This window comes from Phalangium opilio, unplaced genomic scaffold (genome assembly GCF_054372755.1).
Source record: "Phalangium opilio isolate 3A_F unplaced genomic scaffold, DU_Popi_V2 ptg000070l_1, whole genome shotgun sequence".
NCBI lineage: Eukaryota > Metazoa > Arthropoda > Arachnida > Opiliones > Phalangiidae > Phalangium > Phalangium opilio.
Window position 1 is genome coordinate 11,476,266 of NW_028324182.1, and position 11,859 is coordinate 11,488,124.

The 11,859-nt window shown below is 41.0% G+C and overlaps 1 protein-coding gene across 2 annotated transcripts in view; it reads left to right on the forward strand.

The window, feature by feature from the left end:
• Nucleotides 1–11,859, forward strand: part of LOC149661629 (uncharacterized) — a 161,886-nt gene that overhangs the window by 92,424 nt on the left and 57,603 nt on the right. The gene's annotated exons all lie outside the window — the stretch shown is intronic.

Sequence of the window (11,859 nt, forward strand, 5' to 3'; positions counted from 1 at the left end):
AAGTTGTCCTTATCCGTATATAGCTTTAGCATTCACGTTCATTGAAGGTACAATCGCGTTGTTTACCGTCGAGAGAAACAAACCGGGGGGTGGCCAGGGGAAGGGGGGGGGTTCGCTCTCTCGGAACTTGGGAAGCTCTGACCATTTCTCCTCTATATCCAATTTGTAGAGTATATCTGATGTTTTTGGAAATAATTAATCGAGGCCAAGATTCCCTAGCTTACTCTTCCCATCTGGATTTTGAGGAAATATAACGTAAAACGTGTGTTTACTCTTTAAAGAATTGATAAAATTACCCAATTGGTTTTAATTCTAGTTACGCGTCATTAAGCTCGAATTTATCTTTTAAGGTAGGGTATAATCCGCTCGAGTAATTTCGCCCTTTTCAAATTATTTCCGTTAAATTTGGATATAGGGTAAAGATAAACACGATCGAGGTATTTGCGACTTTCAAAGTTTCATTATTTGCTTAAAGTGTTATAGGAAACGTATACCGTGTGTAATTCTCGCGTATCTTCGTATTTGAATCTTTAAACGTCTTTTAAAGTTAGGGTTATCAAAGGTATTCGATTAAATATTTTGCGGAAAAATTTACTAGTAATTTAAACTCGTACGGATTCAGATATTTTTTGTTTAACCAATGTTTTTATTACTAAATTTGCAATAAACTTAATTTGTAAGCGTGGTTTTTGACAAACTTTGGTATCTTCAGTATAACAAAGAGGGAAACTTAGTGTTACACTTTAGTGGATAATGTTACATTTGCCTAGCTTTAACAACACGCATTGAAGCGAAACCTAGGGATTTTGCGTAAAGGTTGAAAGGGAGAATATCGACATATCCGTTGGCTCTTAGTTAAACCGAATCCTGGAGGTTGGGGTGGATTGAGCTCGATCTCTTTTAACCAACTAGTCGAAGCCTTCAATCGCCAACCAGAATGGGACTATATTTCTTTTACGTTTTTTTTTTTCAATCCCAAATTTTTTTCAAAGGTTTTTTATACTTTTTCTTTTTCTTTCCTTGGACCGTAGCATCCCATCACCGCGAGACTACTCGCAGCTGTGCCATCACTTAATCCCTCTTCCTTCGAATAAACTTACTACAAAGAGAAAAATCGAGTTTGTTTCCTTCTACTTACTTTCCTTTCTTTTTTTGTAGCGTACCAATCCCGCAGCGTACATGCACCCACTCTCGTTTTCTTTAAGACCCAATTCCTACGTTTTCTAGGCCTAAAAAGAAATAATAATAATAAAACTCATTCCTGCTTGGGCCGATTAAATTTAAAAAAAGAAAAATTAAAAATCCAGAGAAACTTTATGGCTATATATTTTGACCTAATTTGACAGGAATCGAGGTCAAACGATTTGCCAGATATTTTTTTTTTGTTTTCTGATCGATAACTTATATTACGAATGGGTTTTATTTTCGATATAAATTTCGTCTCTTCATGAATCAATCATTCTTTTAGGGGAATTAAATCAATTCTTCACAAAAAGTTTTTTAACAAAACTATACGAAGTCTTCATTTCTAAAGACTAGACGTTCTTTTGTCTCTAATTAATCGTTGAAACATCTCTAGCCTAATTAGTTTTTTTGTCTTGAAAATTATTTTGGTATGTCCCCTTGCGATTTTTGTAAACAACTCGAGTCTCGAAAGTGACCCTCGAAAATTAGATTGTGGGCTATAGAAAATGGACGCGGATGACGTAGAAGGATACATAATTAAAATTGAAGCTCTCATCGACCGCGTCGCGGCATGATTGAGTTTCTTAATTATTTTACGACGCGCGGTCTTTTCCAATACTTAACCTCGTCTAAATTTTTGATTAAGGGGATGCAACCAACCGATAGTTAGGCTTAGTTCAAGTGGCGTGTTTTTATCTAACAGAGAGTTTACTCATTATTCTAATGAACAAAGTGCGGTTGTTGTTATACCGAGCAATATTGTTTACAATGAAGATATGATCCAATATTCATGGAGGATTTAAAACACTCTTGTCTTTACTTTGAAGAAATTCACTTGGAATTTAATATCCTTTTCTTGCATATAAAACGCCATGGTTTGGGATAAAAAGGCCTAGCTGGCTTGTCACTTTTGCTAGCGCTCGCGCGCCACCGCGATATGTTTTTGCTGAAACGTTTTTCACCCTTCCCTTCCATCCTCCTGGCTAACCCTTGTCGCGAGAGCCAGCCAAGGCCCAACCTACCCGATTTCATTATCGAAATATTATTTTTTCGTAAGCCTTGGCAGTCTGATAATAAGGTAGGCTGACTGGATGCGGGTGAGTTTGGGGTCGGTCTCTTGATCGGAGATGTCGACATCCGGAGTAACGGATAGCTAGATATATAGGGACGTAAACACCCCCGTCCCCCCGAAAGATGAAAAGAGGGGGGGGGCGAGTAGAGGGTAGTTTATTTCCTCCCATATTTATTAAAGATAACATTGGATATATATATATTAAAAGTTGAATAGCGCGAAGTTACCACTCGATATTCTTTCCTTGAACTGCGTGGATAACCCGTTGTATCCATCCCATTTGGATTTCTCCTGCATGGGCCTATATTGGCTTCAATCTCATTAACTTCCGGGTATACTTGAAACTAAGCCTAACGTTTTCGCGTCGACGAAGGACGATTATACTTTGGAAGAAGGAAGGGGAAAATTTAGTGATGGAGGGGCTTTGGTTTTGGAAAACCTTCAATTTTGGAGGTTTTTGAGGGAAGAGACAAAAGCTCGACATCGCTTGGTGGGTTGCGCGTTTTCGCGGATGAGGAGCGTCTCCTTTCCTTCTAATAGACGTTTTGGGATGGAGGGGTTGTTCCCAGCCCTACGCCCCCGAATTTACTCGATCAATGTCAATCCGTAATTGAGAAGAAATTGTCCCCGATTAACTTTGTTATAGACCACCAGGCGCGGTGCTTTCGGTCGAGACGTCATCGTATCGTATCTTTTACTAACGCGTACCGAGTGATCCGCGACTTGAGAAGGAAGACAACGGAAATAGCTCCGATGATGTTCCACCCTTGTTTCTTCCTTTCCTTTCCTTTCCTTTCCTTTTTTTAGGGTGTGCTCTCGCTATCTTTCTTTACCTCTACATAGGACACTCCTCGCCAAACAACCAGGCAAAGTTTGACTTATAACTTGACGAATAAGTAAGCACTAAACAGAGAAAACAAATGGAGGTCCCACGTCTTAATTCTAGCTTGGGTATAAATTAGGGTTTAATTTACTTCAGACTTGAAATATCCTACACTATACTTTCCATTATTATCTTAACGGATCGATAAGAAACATTTCGATTGTGAAATGGGGATGGAGGAAACTCTGGGGTTAACAAAAAAATAAAAATATATAAAAAAAATTCAAAATCTTTATAGATCTCTCCATTTTCGCGAAAAACGATACTTCAAAAAAGACGTCTATTAGATGGCAAGCAGCCGATAAGCGCCCGGCAAATATAGAAAACCGTGAACGAGCAAAAGAAGGTAGAGAAAAAATACTACAATACTTCTCCATACAAACATTTCATAATACCAAAAGTATATTAACACTACGATGAGCGCAAGTCCACCTCAATATTTATTTAAAGAAAAAAATTAATTCCTATCATAGTTTGATAACCTCTGATTAATCTACTTTTTATAATACCCTAATATCGTTCTTTTTTCTCTATTTCTCTTTGCACTCGAGCTGGGATGGAAAAACGTAGAATAGGATAAAAACATAGAGATAGCAAAAAGGGATGAACAAAAAAAAAGTAAAAAAATCAACGTATGGCTTTTGCGATAGGAAGAGCTGCTAGAGAATGCGACGAAAAGGAGGGTATAAAACTTTTATTAATCATATTATTTAAGGGTACTCGCGTAGATAGGGTTTTCAATTTCACAATTTTCATTTTGATTCTCGCGTGCGGTTGAAACTGTAGAACCTCGAGGATCAGGAAACCCTTAGGAAGAGCGGGAATAGCGTATTCTACGCGCGACAAACTTCTTAATTTATTTTTATCGCCTTTTTTTTCACAGCCCCAATTTCTTTTTTATCAGGGTAAAGAGAAACTTCAATTCGACTCACGTTGTCCATCTTAAGTCGTAGATGAAGTTGATCGCCTCCTAGCTCTAGGGGCTCTTCCAATAAATATACTTTTTATGTATAGGGGGCCCATTCGTGGGCGTCAAGTTTCTTGTACGGCGAGTTAGGAGTGTAGCTCCCCTTTTAGTCGAAGTGCCATGGTTGGTACCCGCTGACCTTGCTTGTATCGAGAGGATAATCACCTTGCATTGTTGTAGTTCTAATCAATCGAAAGTAAACTAATTAAATGAAAGGTTTTTAATATTTCACATGATTCTTGCTCCCCTTGAGGACCGGCAAGTTGGCAATGGATAATTCGTTATTGTTTTAAATAAATACTGATCTCAACATAACCACTCATTCAAGCACTTTTTGGGCAAGGGGAAAAATCCGGGGCTCCTAGCTTTTCCGCACTCTTTAGTTGCTCACTCGCACTCTCTTCGGTCGGGGGCGAGAGTCGATTCTTTTTCTGTTTCTTTATGTCCACTATTTGGGGGTAGCTCGCCCCGCTCGGGTCCAGAATTCGTTTCGTTTCCTGCAACGGGGGTCTTAAACGAGTAGCCATTAAAGGGCGCCTTGTACTTTCGTGGGGGCCCTAATACTCTGGTGATCCCTAATACGCCTTCGATTCCGATCGCTCGACCCGTTATCGCGCCAAATCGCCTGCAGCGAATGACCACTCTCTTAGCTTCCTTACTAAGGCCCTGTACCCTTTCCTTTCTTCCTACACACTATCCCTCTTTATCTGTGGTACTTTTTTCACCGTCTCACCATCATATAGCCAGGGACTCCCTTATTTTTTGTCTGAGATCGGACGGGACTCCTCAGTTCTCACACGTGGCGGGAATGCTTGGACCCCCGTACTTTTTATTCCAAGCTGTCCCTCTTTTGAAGCTGCACGTACTAACGCCATAACTCTTTTTTTCTCTCTCTCTTACTTCCTTTCTTTCTTTCTTTTGGTTCCCCTTTTCTCTCTTTTTTCAAGGGGATCGCCATTAATCTAACTTGGAAATCCAATCTACGTCTCACTGTAACGAATACGTCTATGCGGAACTAATATATTTGCAATGTTTTTTTTTTCAGTTTCTGATAGGGCAGGTCACAATTTCACCTTTAAATAGGGAGTAACGTTTGTATCTTTTAAATTGTGAAAAGCAAACGATTTGAATAGCGAATTTCCAATTATGTGTTTATAGAAAAGCCAACATCAAGGGGGAAAATTCTCCGTGTATTTCCTATCGAATGAATGAATGAATGGTTTATTGACCCAATTTTTAAAAAAATCCCTTTTGAAACAGGGAGGAACCCTCAAAGGAGGGTTCACAGGTCCGGAAAAAAATGAAAAAAAACGAAACGGTGCAATATGCACTTTACAATGGCAAAAACTAATAAAAAAAAACTAATAACAAAACTATTTACAATACCACACGAGACTGAGTTACAATAATTAATCTATATACAGTGCTACCCTCTAAGAGGGCATGGGGCCATGGGAGCGCGCTTTTGCCCAATTTGCAAGAATACTTTTAGTGGTGTTAATAATGTCTATATTTGACCTATCTCCGAGAGACAAACTATCTGCTAGGGACACGGGCCCAAGCCTCTGGTACGGTGCTCTCGCTTTTTCTAGAGCCGGACAAAACAGCACTACGTGTTCGACGTCCTCTATTTCCGCCCCACAGAGGGGACAGGCACCCTCCTCATTACCTAGAATGCGTGAAAGACGGGCGGATGTTGCCAATGCCCCCGTTCGGGCCAGGAATAACAACCCACTGGCAAGGGAATTGTCGTAGAAAGGTTCTATGCCAGGGGTTTCCTTTAATGCGTAAAGTGTCAAGCTCGGATGGCCAGCAACATCCCTCCGCCATTGGGCTTGAGAATACTCAACAACAGCCTTATCTACCTTGGCATACCACTCATGTACCGATTCAACCGAGCTCCGGGACACTCCGGCACCATAGTTTTCGTGAAAAACCTCAACGCGCTTTAGCCAGGTAGTTTTCCTGGTCATTGCTCGAATATAGCAAAATACCCGCCGTGCAACGCGCTTTTCGTCCATGAACATCAACCGACCCAGGTAGCGGAGCTTACTTTTGGCCTCCCTCTCCTCGAAGGCAGACCAGGCCATTTCACCCTTCACAGCGGCGTAAGATGTAATAAAATTACCCCCCAACGCGGCCTTACCCACGTTAAATTGAGCCTGATTAAGTCGACGACTCGTAGTAGATGAGAAACACATAACCTCATTCGCGTAAGTTAACGCCGGAACCGCGACAGCCTTCCATAGTGTCCTCATAACACTGTACTTATTGTACGAGTGGTACCCCTTGTGCTTGATGGCACCAGCCAGACGGTTGGCCTTAGCCATCACACTACTTTCCTGGGGTTCCAAAAACTTCCCCCTATTCGATATCCTTACGCCTAGGTAGGTTACCTCAGTCACTTCCGCTAAAACGCAACCTTGCAGGAAAACAGAGGTGGACTCTCTTTCAAAAGGCAAACTATTTGCGAGGACTAAACATTTATCAGGGCTAAAAGTCAATCCATATTCCGCTGCGTAGGACCCACAAATATCCAAAATGGCTTGCAGCCCTACCCGCGATTCAGAAACAACAAAAATATCATCCGCAAAAAATCCACCCACTATCCGATAGTCCTGCGTCGCGCTGCCAGGGTAGCTAAGCGTAAAACCGAGGTTGGAAGCCCGTAGGGCCCTGTCTAGAGGTTCCAGATATAGTGCAAAAAGGAGAGGAGACAGAGGGCACCCCTGTTTTAAACCCACCCCACTGGACATGAAATCTGTAACCACATCCCCAAACCAATACCGGTACTTTACATCCTCATAAAGCCGAGCCAAGAGAGTAACAAAATGACCTGGAATGCCTAGGGTCACCAGTAACGCCCACAACCGAGCCCTACAGACGCTATCGTAAGCCTTTCGTAGGTCCAGAAAAGCGAATAACGCCGAACGTTGTTCAATTCGAGCAATGTCCAACAACTGGTATACTATAAATAGACTATCAGCCCCTCGCCTATCCCTCCTGAACCCGTTCTGTAACTCCCCTAAGATATTATTGTTCTCAACAAAATGTTCCAAGCGTGTTTTTAGAATTGCGACAAACACCTTAGAGACGCACTGTGATAGGGCAATTGGCCGGAACGAGCCCAGATCGGCGCCTGTAGAAATGTTTTACCTGCTGCACACCAGTGTTTAGGCAATGCAACCATCCAGGGGCAGAAAAGTGTAAAAAATAATATTGTTTATCGGAAACAGCTAGGAAGTAGTTTGAAGTTGCAGGCATTTCCGATACAAAACCATTTTCCCTCTCCCACTTTGACCACGTTCAAAAGACACTTTGCCGGCATATAAAGAGTAAATTTGTCCCTTTTTCTTTAGGCGTGCGCGTGATTGGTCTGCTGGTCTGCCGGGCGAGAGCTAAAACTGGATTTTTTTTATTTTTTTGATGCCACCGATTTCTAGGGCTAGGGTATCGGATCGTTAAATAGATTATGCTAGGAATTTAGGATGCGAGCTGCTGCCACGGACACATTTCGGTCATTCCAAATCGATGCGGCGTCACTGCCCTTATATTCCATCCCATCTCATCTCCATCCTCCCCCCCATCTTCTATGAAGAGCATCCGGACTCTGTCTATTCCCGTTTTCCGGTGGTTTGTATAATACAAAGTCCATCAGTCGAAGTAAAACGTGGCCTTTATTAAACCTAAATTAATTAACCCGCCCTCGCGAAAGTCGTTCAATCACATATTCCTCGATAAAGTATATACGATCAAGGCTGATTGGTTTAGAGCATGTAAGTAAGTTAAGTTTGAGGGATTTTAAACGTGGCCAAATTGTTCCCCCCTTGTTCTCGTATGGAATTACAAATATATCTACAACCATTAATGAACTTCGAAAGTTCAACGTCCCTATATTCCTGAATGGTCACCTTTTTGGGTGAAGAGAGGGGAGGACCAAAACAACCTCGGAATAGTTTGATCTATTAAATGTCAACCAGTACTAAATTTATTTCATCGCATTTTCGAATTGAGGGTAAGGTTCTTTTTTTTTCATTGGGTGCATGAGGCTTAGCCTAGGCGCAAGATAGGGTCCGGGATAACCTGTACATTTCTCAAACGTTTTTCCCGCCATTTTTGGTGGTAAAATTCCTGGTACCATGGCAGGTGAAACAATTTCGCATTCGTATCTATCATAGGTGGCTCGTTTTTTTTAAAGAATAGATGACCCTCTCTTGCAGGACAGGACCATTGCTTTTGGTGGGAACACAAAAGCGGTATGAAAAGAAAGGGACTCTTTTGTGGTGGGGGGGGAGAAGAGTAGAGGTTGCGCGGCCTGGCTAGAAATTCCCTGATTGATAATAGAAGAGCTCGTCGGGACTAGGAAAAAGCAATGTCCTTTACGAGTATTTTATAATGATCATTAACCATTCTTCGAAAGGACGGCTCGAGCCCCAAATTATCAGAGACACGATATTTTTTTGTTCTGATTCATTCTGTGGCCATTTTTATATAGGTGCCTTATTTTTCTTTTATTCCTATACTATATTTTAAAGGGAGAATGAAATTCCTTAAAACTGTGAATGGTTTTTCCGACATTAAGAATTTTTCCACGGGACTTAAAAATAGCTCGAACTAGGCCTATAGAATAGAATGAAAAAAAAAATCAATTTCTAAAAGTAATTTATAATCTAAAGGATCAAAAATCTAAGGTCCTCTTCTTCTTTTCTTATATATATATATTTTCTTCTCCTTATTCTTCTTTTTAGTTTCTCTCGCGTAGCCCGTAAAATATAGTTTGGCCAGCGACATTATATTTTTCCAACGATTTGTGACCTCTTTTCTTTCTGCCAGTATGAAACAATAAATCTTTTAGCGTTCTTAACTCGGTAGACGAACGCCGGCCCAGCTCTCTCTCTCTCTCTCTCTCTCTCTCCTTCTCTCCTCTTCTATCTTTGTCCTGACTCCCTCTCTCTCTCTCTCTCTTTGCTCACACGCCCGCGTTTTTTTGAAGAGCATCTTTTATACTAAACCTATCGGAGAAGCTGCGAGCAGAGTGAGAAACTTGGTCAGGGAAAAAAAGTATATATGGGAGCTGGCTGATGCAGCTCAAAGAATTTCAGGAAACCAGAGGATGGGGCCGATCAATAAATTCTCTTCATAAATGAGATTTATATCTCGTCTATTTTTTTTTTAAGAACTGGATGGAGCGGGTTATACTCCGTTGAACTTCGTGAGCCGCCCGTATGTGTGTACGGTATAGTAAAGATCAACTTACGTAAATGCAACAAATTTAACCTGAAAATCGTTTCTGTAAGAACGGATAGATGAACAGTAACGCTTCGATTTATGGCCTGGGTTCTTGTATATACCTTATTTAAAGTAATGTGAAAAAATATTTAAAATAAGCGTGGACTATTAAATAGAACACTTATAGCTACATGGAAACATTACATTTTTAATTTCAATTATTTCGAAACCTTTTCTATTTTAAGTAGAGTTGTTTTTGCAAGGTTCTTTCTTGTTTCTCTTAACTCCTTTTTCGACCATTAACGTTTTTGGGAAGGGTTATTTCGCCACTGAGAGAATCTAGAGGAGGGAAAACTGGCTCTTGCTTAGAGGATCGATGGCGACCTTTCTTTGGCCCCGTATAAACGTCACTCTTTGACGTCATGTTTCGAGGCGATGACGTCAAGACCACTGCGGGGAAGCTCATCTCCGGGCGGGCGCTGCTCTCTCTCTCTCTCTCGCACTCCCTGTGTTCGCTTTTCGGATCGCGTCTGTGCCAGCGTTTAAAATGAAGACCGGGATGGAGAAGAAGCCAGTTGAGATGGGATTGGAGTCCGGAAACGCTGGGACGGAGCGAAGGGACCCGATGGAAAAGATGCGAAAAGGAGCTAGCTATATAGGGTGGAGCGAAAGAGTTTATAGCTAGAGGAGGGGAAGCGTGGGGTGTAGAGAAATGAGATGGCTGTGAATCAACTTCTCGTTAATGGTGCTTTTCTCCCTGATATAAAGCCAACAACAGCGTGAACCCTTAGGAATATTTTTTATCATTCTTTTATTTTAACCCATTATTTTTTCCCTAACCCTTATTCTTGTATAGGGGGCAAAAAGAGCGTATCTGTTGCGAAAAGGATCAGTCCTCCCACATCGCTAAATTCGTCGCTTATATACTCTACTGCTTAAAAAGACCGTTGTAGATAATGCAACCCACGGTATAGCTTAAGCCTTGTTTTCAGTTTTCAAATATCACGTGCTTTTCGGATGCTCTAAATTTTCCTTAAGCCTTGGTTTCATATTTGAATTACTTAATTGTGAAAACAGGCACGTTTTAGACCAAACCGCGTCACTGTATAGGCGAAATTCTTACGTAATCTTCAGTCAAACTAGCAAATAAATACGCTTACATGATTATCTAAATGCTTGGGGTGGGGTTTTTAAACCTTCCTTCTGTTGCAGTCATAAAAATGCTAGATCATAATTTGGGCTTCAATCGAGAAAACGCCTAGCAATGCAATTTATGTCGATTGATTTTGGGGATAACCAATCGATAGCGTTAGAGCTCTATTGTTCGCAACGTGGGAGAAGAGGAAGGAGTTTGTCATGGGTGGGGAGAAGAGAGGATGAAAATTTGCATACAATCAAACGAGAATCTTTGACGCGACTGGAAAACGGGCCCGTTATATTATTATTTCCCTTTTTGGAGTTGGTTCTAGCTCTCGTACACGCGATATCGACTTTGGATGGAATGGAAGGAGAGGGGAGTGAAAACAAATCGGATTAAACCATTCGTTTATAATTTGATTTGATCATTTTCTGGTGTAATTTTAAGCGCCACCCCGATGTTCCTCCTTCGAATTGAGCGGGGAAAAGGGACGGATATATGAAACGTCTATATTTAATGAATGACGATCGAGAGCTGTTTTAATTTCAATCTCCCCCCCCCCACCCTATCTCCATCCATATCCAAAGTATTGGAATAAATTTTAGCGTTTTGAGCAGAATTAAAAGGATTTTAAGCTAAAGTAAACTCATCCCCGCATCAGCCCTCTCTGCTGCTGCGAATAAACCACCGCAGAAACCACGAAAGCTAGCTATAGCCGATTGTGAATTTAAAATGCAGACCTCAAAAATATCTCGCTAAATAATTCAAAAATGGAGAATCTTCAAACGACCGCATTTTGTACCATGGTTAATATAAAATAGAAGTTTTAGGCGTAATTAGTAGTAACTGAAATCTATTTTCTTGGTTTCAGACAACTATATCACTGTGATGCATGAAGTATACTTGCTTTTAGATACAGGGTGTTTGTAATAAGTCTGCCATAAATTAAAGGTTGCCTTCTTAGGGTCAAACTGAGTGGAAAGTGGAGATATGAGCTCCCAAACAATGACCGTCAAAAACAAGTAAATAGTTACAAATGTGACTATTTGGAGATCCCAAGTTTCTTAGCACTTGGATCTAAGAACGCATAATTTAGTTTATGGCAGACTTATCAGAAACACGCTGATTGTCTTTGAGAGATATATCTAGCTTTTGGCGTGCCATCGCGCGCTGTCACATATTCTTCTCCGGCAAATTGCTACTATTTCCGACTATAGCTTAGGACTAAGGAGAAGGGGGAACGTATGTTTTCCGGGGTTTTCCGTTTCAAATCTCTTTTTAGAGAAGGAAGGAGGCGAAGATAGACTTGTACGTATGACGTTTGTCTTCTTGAATGGTATCCAAAGCTAGAACGTTGCTCCTCCACTGGCGCTTGTTTAAGTAAA